This window comes from Bubalus kerabau, chromosome 5, assembly GCF_029407905.1.
Source record: "Bubalus kerabau isolate K-KA32 ecotype Philippines breed swamp buffalo chromosome 5, PCC_UOA_SB_1v2, whole genome shotgun sequence".
In the NCBI taxonomy this organism is placed as follows: Eukaryota; Metazoa; Chordata; class Mammalia; order Artiodactyla; family Bovidae; genus Bubalus; species Bubalus kerabau.
In genome coordinates this window covers 75,415,313-75,426,096 of record NC_073628.1, presented here as the reverse complement: position 1 = coordinate 75,426,096, position 10,784 = coordinate 75,415,313, and the positions used below count along the sequence as shown (strand labels likewise).

Genomic DNA, 10,784 nt, shown 5'->3' with positions numbered 1-10,784 from the left:
CAGGCAAGAGTACTGGAGAGGGATGCCATTCCCTCCTCCAGGGAATCTTCCTGACTCAGGGATCGAACCTGGGTCTTCAGCATTACAGGCGGATTCTTTAACATCTGAGTCACTAGGGAAGCCCAGGGACCATCTTAAAGTGTGATAAAACCGTGGATACTGGCATAAGCTATGGAGATGATCTTTTTACTCGCAGGCTAGGAGAGAAATAAAGGACAGCCAAACAATTCTTGTCAGTCATATTTTATTATGGTTTAGAGGCAGCACTTGGCATTTTTAAAATAATCCCATACCTATTACATTTTATAACTTTGGATGTTCTTCCTTTGTAGAGCAAGAGTCCAGCAAGAGAGAAACTGCAGTTTTGTCTCACCAATGACAGAAGTGACCCTGCATCCCTTTGGCTGTATTCTGTGTGTTATAAGCAGGTCACCAGGGAGCCCACCTTCAAGAGGAGGAAATTACACACAGTTATGAGGAAAAGGAAGGGGGTCATTGAGGACCTGCCCTGAAAGCTACTTTCCACAGACCCTGATACAAGATAATTGTATTCTAGAGCCATGTAAGAAAAAGAAAAGATAACATTTAATCCTAAAAGATTATACTGTTAAAGTGCTGCACTCAATATGCCAGCAAATTTGGAAAACTCAGCATTGGCCACAGGACTGGTAAAGCTCAGTTTTCATTCCAATCCCAAAGAAAGGCAATGCCAAAGAATGCTCAAACTACCACACAATTGCAGTCATCTCACATGCTAGCAAAGTAATGCTCAAAATTCTCCAAGTGAGGCTTTAACAATACGTGAACTGAGAACTTCCAGATGTTCAAACTGGATTTAGAAAAGACAGCGAACCAGAGATCAAATTGCCAACATCCATTGGATCATAGAAATAGCAAGAGAGTTCCAGAAAAACATCTACTTCTGCTTTATTGATTACACTGTGTGGATCACAACAAACTGGAAAATTCTTAAGGAGATGGGAATACCAGATCACCTTACCTGCCTACTGAGAAATCTACACAGGTCAAGAAGCAACAGTTAGTACTGGACATGGAACAACAGACTGGTTCCAAACTGGGAAAGGAATATGTCAAAGCTGTACATTGTGAAGCTGCTTACTTAACTTACATGCAGAGTACATCATGTGAAATGCCGGGCTGGATGAAGTGCAAGCTGGAATCAAGATGGCCTGGAGAAATATCAATAACCTCACATATGCAGATGACACCACCCTTATGGTAGAAAGTGAAGAGGAACTAAACAGCCTCTTGATGAAATTGAAAGAGGAGAGTGAAAAAGCTGGTTTAAAACTCAGCATTCAAAAAACTAAGATCATGGTATGTGGTCCTATCACTTCATGGAAAATAGATGGGGAAACAATGGAAACAGCGACAGACTCCAAAAGACTTCTTGGGCTCCAAAACCACTGTAGATGGTGACTGCAGCTATGAAATTAAGAAATGCTTGCTCCTTGGAAGAAAAGCTATGACAAACAAAAACAGTGCATTAAAAAGCAGAGACATTACTTGGCCAACAAAGGTCTGTCTAGTCAAAACTATGGTTTTTCCAGTGGTCATGTATGGATGTGAGAGTTGGGCCATAAAGAAAGCTCAGCACCAAAGAATTGATGTTTTTGAATTGTGGTGTTGGAGAAGACTCTTGAGAGTCTCTTGGACAGCAAGGAGATCAAACTAGTCAATCCTAAAGGAAATCAGTCCTGAATGTTCATTGAAAGGACTGAGGCTAAAGCTGAAGCTCCAGTACTTTGGCCACCTGATGTGAAGAACTGACTCATTGGAAAAGACCCTGATGCTGGGAAAGATTGAAGGCGGCAGGAGAAGGGGATGACAGAGAATGAGATGGATGGATGGCATCACCGACTCAATGGACATGAATTTGAGTAAGCTCCAGGTACTGGTGATGGACAGGGAAGCCTGGCATGCTGCAGTCCATGGGCTCGTAAAGAGTCGGACATGACTGAGTGACTGAACTGAACATTTAATCAAATTCTGAGCATTTCCCTAGTGGCTCAGGGGTAGACAATCTGCCTACCAGTGAAGGAGACACAGATTTGACCCCTGCATTGGGAAGATCCCCTGGAGAAGGCAATGGCAACCAACTCCAGTAGTCTTGCCTGGGAAATTCCATGGACAGAGAAGCCTAGCGGGCTACAGTCAGAGGGGCCACAAAAGGGTCAGACATGACTTAGCAACTAAACAAAACCGTCAAATTCCCAAATAGGATACAGTCAATGATTCTTGGGAGAGTCAGGAAAGATAGAAATGACAGGGAAAGTAAATAATAAAGGCTGATGGCACTTTGATAAAGGTTAAAGGATATTCAGAATCCTCATTTCCTTCTGGATAAGTCAGAGTGATTTTTCTAAAGGACGCTCAGGGGCCTCTCCCTAGTTTTTGGAGTTTTTTCTCAGCTGCCTATTCACTTTCTGGTTATTTCTATTTTCTTCTTAGCCTGAGAAGTCCAGCTCAGGGTGCTTTATAGTCAGTGCTTTTACCAGTGAGGTTCTCTATGTTTTTTCTTTTTTTTTAAATTATTTATATTTGTTTTTGGCTGTGCTGAGTCTTCTTTGCTGTGCGGGCTTTTCTTTAGTTGCAGCAAGCAGAGGCTACTCTCCAGTTGTAATGCATGGCTTCTCATTGCGGTGGCTTCTCCTGTTGTGGAGCACAGGCTCCAGGGCACAAGGGCTTGAGTATTGCAGCTTGTGGGCTCAGCAATTGTGGCTCCTTGACACAGGCTCAATAGTCATGGTGCATGGGCTTAATTGCTCCACAGCACACAGTATCTTCCCAGACCAGGGATTGAACCCGTGTCTCCTGCATTGGCAGGCAGATTCTTTACCTCTGAGCCATCAGGGAAGTCCTCTATGTGATTTTAAGTAATAAAACAAATCCATCTCAAACTGGTTTAAGGAATACAAAGGGATCCAGTGGCAGTTCATATAATTCAAAAGTCTAGAGATAAGTTAAAACACGGCCTAATCAAGAAACAGCTTCTGTTTCTAGAAGTTTTTGAGCTCTGTCCTCATTAATGTGTTGGCTTTATGTTTCGGCAGCTTCATCCTGGGGTTCAGATGGCTGCTGACAGCAACCAGGGCAACACAAGTCCTCAGTTCACATCCAGAAATCCTTGTATGCTCGTCAGCCTGACTTGATGTATTGTTTTTGCATTAACCACTCATTTCTGCCCAAATCCCAAAGTTTCTGTGAAACCCAACAAAAATTGGCCCTATTTATGGGTTAAATTAAGACCTTCAAACAGAACAAAATCCATTATGAAATCAACAAATCAGTAGCGCACTTTTTAATTGTTCCTGTTAAACTGCTTTTTTTTTTTAAAGGTGGTTGGGAATTCCAGGTTTACTATCCTCAGATCCAGGCAAGGGAACCCTCACCCCCACCTAGCCCTCAGCAGCCCAACGTTCCCCACACCTGTTCAGGAGGGGGTTTCTTCAAAATTTTCCAAGTCTCGCTCTCCTGTCTGGGAGAGAAGAGGAGCCCAGAGCCCAGGCAGGGACCTGCGTGTTGCTTCTCCCTCTGGGGCACTCTCTGATGAAAGTGAAACCTGTGAAACTTGTCAGCCAAGATGGTGACGACATGCTGAGTGCAATGACCCTCACTCACACAGGAGACAAGGAGGAATTAAGGACTCTAGGCTGCAATGGGGGCTCTGGGCTGCAGGACAGATCTCCTGTGCGCTCCCTGCTGTCAGCAACCAGCATGGTTACCCGCCTCCTTACAAGCTTCATGCCACATGCCAGGCAGTCCTGGGGTGGTCCTTGCCCGGCCAAACCAACAGGCTCTTCCAACAGCATGCCTTCTCCAGCCGATCTTCAAGATAGAGAGAGACAGAAAACATTCCTCGTGGGCATGGAATCAATCGCTTTTCTCACAATGGCCACGGGTTGCAGCGAGAAGGCAGGGGTGTGGTCATCACTGAGGAATGTAGAAATGACAGCCAAATGTTCAGGACAGTCATGATCAGAAGATCCGTTCATGTGTAAAATTCTGATTGCACAATCTCGCATAACCTGAAAATTAAACATTGTTCACGTTTTCCTGCCCACAGTTTATGCCTTGAGTTCATGGTCATCCTCGAAAAAGCAAAGTGACAACCTTTGAGAGTCACTGTTAACTGACATTCATGGATGGCACCATGGATGCTGGTATTGAATAAATGGTACTATGGAACTGCAGAAGCAAAAATGACCTGTATTGTTTCAAAACAAATAGATTCTGAAAAGTCATGGCATGATGAGTAATAACAGTATTGCTATGTTTTAGTAAATTAGCTCGATTGGAGCATTTGACAATAAGGAAACAAAGGGATGATTTCTGGGCTTGAACAGGAATTGATGATACCTACACAGGAAGGAGAATCTCCATGGGCCCTGATTGAATGGTTAGCGACTGTAAGTGCCTCTTCCCTCTTCATCATTCTAAATCTTCATTGATAAACCACTATTTCTCACTTGACTCATGAATTTTCTGGTCAAATTGTTTATACAGACAGAAGCCCTATAAAATAAAACATTTGTCCCAGGTTCTATACACTTTAGGAACAATATCAGATTGCTATCTCTGGAGTGGCTAGTTAGTTGCCATGGAATTTAATGTGATATAACATAATATATTATATTATATCACAGGAAATGGCCACCCACTCCAGTATTCCTGCCTGGGAAATCCCAGGGACAGAGGAGTCTGGTTGGTCCCAATCCATGGGGTTGCAAATAGTCAGACACAACTGAGCAATTGAAGATGCAAACACTCATGATATTATTCTATTACATGATATTATATTCTAGCCTAACATATTATGTCATATGATATATCATAGAATTTCTGAAGCTTGCTCACCCAAATTATTAAACACACAACACACACATATATATAGTTGTCGTTTAGTTGCTAAGTTGTATCATACTCTTTTCTGACCCCATGGACTGTAGCCCTGCAGGCTCCTCAGTCTATGGGATTTTTACAGGTTGCCATTTCCTACTCCAGGGGATCTTCCCAACCCAGGGATTGAACCTGCATCTCCTATAGGTTCAACCACAAAATTCTTAATGCTACAGTGCTGGTATTTTACTGATCACAAGTTCTAATTCCCAGTGCCTACACAATCATTAGAACTTCCTCATGGACCCCATGATCTCCTTTCAATACCAGCTTTACCTACCCACTCTTACATGTAGGTATCCAGTCTTCAAATTTCAGTAGTCTCTCCTTCTTATGTTGCCCCTTCCCGACACCTTTGCCATACTTTTCCTCAGCTTCCAATTTCCCACCTGATTCAAATCCAACACTCTTTCAGGCATTGGCTCAAGTTCATCTTTTTTTTTTTTTTAAATCTAAAACTTTGAATTGAGAAGTTGCAGTCCCCCTGATGGAGAAGGCGATGGCACCCCACTCCAGTACTCTTGCCTGGAAAATCACATGGACGGAGGAGCCTGGTAGGCTGCAGTCCATGGGGTCGCTAGGAGTCGGACACCACTGAGCGACTTCACTTTCACTTTTCACTTTCCTGCATTGGAGAAGGAAATGGCAACCCACTCCAGTGTTCTTGCCTGGAGAATCCCAGGGACAGGAAGCCTGGTGGGCTGCCGTCTATGGGGTCACACAGAGTTGGACACGACTGAAGCGACTTAGCAGCAGCAGCGGTCCCCCTGAACAACCTAGAAATGGTGCTATCTATTGGTTATACCAGTTCAGGGAAGATGAACCACAGAAGTGTGCCAATTCCTGTTCTGTCTTAGGATTTTCTTTAATTGTTTATAGTATGCTCTATCCCCTTTCACATTGCTCTCAGCAACTGCACACAATTGATTGTCAGTGTCTATTGATGTGTAGGTCAATGGATTGTCTGGACTTTTAGATGGGCCTTTGACCCAAGAGGTGATTGGGATCAACCACAATTATCTTCATGGAGTGGGGTGAAGGGATTGGGGATAAGATGTTATATGTGTGAATGTGTGAGTGAGTGAGAAGAAGGAAGGGCGAGAGAGAGAACACATGTGGCCACTGGATAATATTGGGTTGGCTAAAAAGTTCATTCTGGCTTTTCCATAATATCTTATGGACAAATGCAAATGAACTTTATGGCCAACCCAATACTATCCAGCATTTGTTGATTTGTGAAGAGTGTCCCATTAATAGATACACAGTAAAAGAAGACCTACACACAAAAGCAAACTAACCAAAATAAACTTCCTCAGTGGATTTATCATCTTTCCTCTGTCAATAGTAACTAGTCCCTAATTTTTTAAATTTTAAGATTAATTTCCATTAAGTTCAATCTGGCAATACTCTAGTGGTTTGATTTTCTGATGAGCACCAACTCTACTAGGAAAGGAATTTAGTATAGAGGTCTCAGGGCTTATTTTCCACTTGATTGAAAGTTCTTTGAGAGTATGGCCATGTTATCCACTGTTTATTAGTGACTTTACAATTTAAAACAGTTTTAGGCTTATTGCAAAGATAGTACAGAGCTTTCCTATATACCCAAGCATGGAATCTCCTCTGTTATTAATGTCTTACATTAGAATGGTTCATTTGTGACAAATAATGGACCAATATTCATAAATTATTGTTAACTAAAGTCTGCAAACTAAAAATTGGCACTTACCATCTGCCTCTATAAGGATTAAATCACGAGCCACTGACTTTCAACATAACTGAAAGGTGTTCAGGGTCGAGATCAGGAATGAGGCATACAGTGCTCTGGGGAAAACCTGCAGAGAAGATTGTATGATCCCAATCCTTGTATCTTCTCGTATCTAGAAAAGCACCGAAATCATTGACAGACACATTGCCTGTTATTTCGCTGTTGTTGTTGCTTTGTTTTGAGCATTTTCTTAGTTTCTGGTACCTGTCATACAATTCTGTCTTCCTCCAACTTCTAGTACCTCAGTTAACTCTCTGTTAACTGAATACAGCATGTGTTGAATTATGGTGCTCTTTACTTTGCTGTCATGTTTACCTGTAGTTTAATTTGCAAAAACAAGAATATTCCTGGCTGTATCTCTTGTCAAGATACACATGCCACCAATTTTTTTGGCCAAATATGTTTACGTTTCCCTTCCTGAACATTTCTACTTCTCCATTTCAGTGGTTGACAGAGAAGTCTAGAGACATTTGGGCAACCTTCTCCTGTATTTACTTAAATAATGCAAAGGGCCTTCTGACATGTCAGAAGCATCAAAGCAAAACTCCCAAAGTTCAAATGACTCAAGGGCCAAGTTGGAGGCATGGACACTGATTTCTCTCTTCTCTCTTTAGGCCTCACTGTCCCATCTCTCACCACCAACAGGAAACAAGTCATTGACCTGGGAGTTGGACAAGCAAAGCAAAGGCCCCAGCAACAGTGTGGGTAGATGTATGAAATTTATGTCTTGGGTCAACACAATTCACCACTGCCTCCTCCTCCCAGTTCTCCTCAGCCCTGCTAGTCTTGCTTGAATACACAATGAATTTCCAGGGAGTGTTTTGCCTTTTGATCTCCTCACTGATCTAATGCAATTGTCCACCCGCAGAAGCGCTGCAAGGTGCAGAATAAAGTAATGAAGCTAATTTGATTTGCACTTCACCCCCACCCTTAAGATCTACATGTCTTTATTGTATTAGATTCCTAATGAGATTCTCTGTCTGCACTCCGGCAAGGACCCTGGAGCACAGTGGCTGTGGGAGGGGTTCCTCTTAGGAGATTTTTCCCCATTTACATCCCATCTTTAATGGATATGGACCTGCTGGACCTGCCGGCCCTGGAGTCAGCAGTTGATGGTATTTTCCTTGCTGGGCTCTCCTGGGTAGGAAGTAGGGGAAGTGGCCACTGCTACAGAGAAGAGTGGGCGTCACCTCTTCAATTCCAGGGGGAGGAGCAGGATGAAAGGTTAGTCCTGGGCTGAACGGCTCACAGCAAGAGCTCCAACCAAAATTTCGGTCTCAAACGGTGTTTCAGAAAGAGATTTGCACCTGGGATGGGAAGCCCTCCCTCTTCCATGTGACCACCCGCGCTATAAATGGGCTTCCCTCGTGGCTCAGAGGTTAGAGTGTCTGCCCGCAATGCGGGAGACCTGGGTTCGATCCCTGGGTCAGAAAGATCCCCTGGAGAAGGAAATGGCAACCCACTCCAGTATTCTTGCCTGGAGAATCCCATGGACTGAGGAGCCTGGTGGGCTACAGTCCACAGGGTCGCAAAGAGTCGGACACGACTGAGCGACTTCACTATAAATATTGAACAACAAAAATAGCATTTCAAAGGGTCTTCCCCAGGGCACCAAATTCTCTGAGCCATTTCAGTTGCTCTTGAGGTGGTTCTGTGGATGCCATATGAGCTCCTGGCCAAAATCTGGGTGGAGAGGGACCATCTGAGCAAGACACACATTTGAAGCTTATTTAGGAAAACCCTGCCCCTCGTTCCTCCTCGCCACCCGTGATGAGCTTTAAACCATTTCATGAATGTCTATTTCTCTAGCCTCTCTTTATATCCAGCAGGATTTTCTCAGTGCCATCGACATTACTCTTTTCCTCTTCTTCAGATCCAATACATTTGATTCACCTGTCTCAAATTATAACCTATGGCCAAGAACAGAGCGTGACGTCATTTTGCTTTTTTTAGTCGGAACGCTGCTTTTGAACTGGCTGGCAACCTTGCTGGAAACTGATTTAATTAACAGAACACACTTAATGATACAGTTTAGTGAATTATTTTAAGAGCCGGGGTGGGGGTGGGAGACAAAGATGGGTAATTCATCATTCACAAGTTTATTGTTCCAACGTAAAAGGGTTTCAACGTAAACGATGGTTTCAGAGAAGTCGGGGGGAAAAAAAACAGGAGTGCTACCTAAAGAATCACTTTTTAAAAAGCAAACTTTGCTCGGTTTTGTCTTAGGCCTCTCTCAGATCCTTTTGAAATCACGGGAGGAAAGGAGAAGGGAGGTGATTGGCATCATGATGACTTTTCTTGGGCGGGAGTGGGGCGGGGGGGAGTAGTTTATGTCTAATCTAAGGTCTTTAAGAGGAATCTATCAGCTTTGGTTTGGCTCTCAGTGGACAGGTGTCTGTATCATAGAAGCACCATACATAATTCACCACCAGAGAGCCCCAGAACTTAGCGAGAAGGCTAAATTACCTGTCACTTCCAGAGGAGGTGTTCCCTTCAGGTCAAGGTTGAAAGCTCTGGTAAACCCGCGTGCGGAAGCGCACAGGCAGCCCCTGTTTAAATGTCAACACTGTTTCTCAGCTGTGGGAAATACAGGCTGGCTATTTACCCCTGAAATTTGCCCAGCTCCTTCCTGGGGCCAATTAACATCCGATCACTCTGAAATCAGATCTGAAAGAAGGAAGTGAGGTTGCTTGTTTTAATGATCAGAGACCACTCTGTTTATGGCACATCGCTGAATGCTGGAGCGCAGTACTCTGTTCACAGAGGGGTGAGCTAGAACTTCCAGTGTGAGCCATTACCGCTTTCACTGAATACAAAAACATCTCTTCATTACCGGGGGATAGGACACCGAGCCTAGTCCCAGGCAGACTCTGACTTCCGAACAGTTCATGAAAGGCAGGTGCCATCTGGCTGTCATTAAGCTGCGGGTTGTGCCTCTCTCCTTGATTGACTAGTGAATTGACTCCTTGATTGACAGGTGAAGTGGAGCCGGATGGAGCCTGCGTTAGGGACACCGGGAGAGCTTGTGTTTCACCTCTGTAGTTTTAGGGTACCCGCTGGAGGCATCATGCATGCATGGTTTTCCCCTCAGGTTTATCACCTGTATTTCAGGAACTTTGTTTTTGAGGCAAGAAATGCAAATAAAAATATATTATAAAACATGGACCCACCACACAAGTTGGGAGGTTGGGGAGGATGCTTATTTCCTGTATGAAATATTTTCTAGGTTTAATTTTCAGGGCAGCAAAAGAAGGCTTGTTGTATAGTATTTCTGCCTTTTCTGTTACTTTAAAATGTTTTTATATTTATGAGGCAAATTTGTAGTTTCAATTAAGAATTGAGTTGTTAAAGTTCACTTCTAGTAAGATAAAAGGGTGAATGCTCAAGATTTCTGAGGTGTTTTTTATATAGAATGTTTTGTTATATTGACACCTTAATCAAATTAATAAAAATTGAATTTAAGCATCCACTCTGCAATACTTGAGAAATGTATTTGGTAAGGCAAAGTTATTGTGTTTGGTAATGCTGGAAGGAGAAAAGTCATAGTCACAAACTTTTTTTTAAAGGAAGAAGCAAAATTGCAAGGCATTTGGGTGCCAGAATTATCATATGTTGCTAGATAAGCATTTGCTGGATTTTGTAATTGAGAACTATTTGCCCCAACTTTGAAAAATCTTTAGTGATTAAATTCAGATAGCCCTTAGCAGAGAAAATTTTCTCAGCTATATCTCAGTAAAAAATAGTGTTTTCAAATTGTGTGTGTGGGGGGGATTGTCATTTTAATTTGGTAAGCTCAGGAGAGGCAGAAATTAAAAGCATTAATTAATTCAACAAAGAGTATTTCCATGTTTTCTAGTGGTACAAATGAATACTCTGTTCACAATATTATTTTGGTATGATATACATAAAATTAACGATTTTAAGAGCTAGATCCCTACCCAGGGATTGAACCCAGGTTTCCCGCATTCCAGGCAGATGCTTTAACCTGTAAGTCACCAGGGTAGCCCACGTCTTTAATACTGCTGCTACTGCTTGCTGCTAAGTCGCTTCAGTCGTGTCCGACTCTGTGCGACCCCATAGACAGCAGCCACCAGGCTCC

General features: G+C 43.0%; 1 long non-coding RNA gene across 1 annotated transcript; it reads right to left on the bottom strand.

The window, feature by feature from the left end:
* Window positions 1-227: 227 nt before the first annotated feature.
* On the bottom strand, window positions 228-9,218 carry LOC129652850 (uncharacterized). The gene is made up of 3 exons (XR_008714813.1): window positions 9,152-9,218; window positions 6,647-6,797; window positions 228-445 (listed from the first exon to the last, which is right to left on the bottom strand). It is a non-coding gene; the product is annotated as an uncharacterized LOC129652850 (long non-coding RNA).
* Window positions 9,219-10,784: the final 1,566 nt, after the last annotated feature.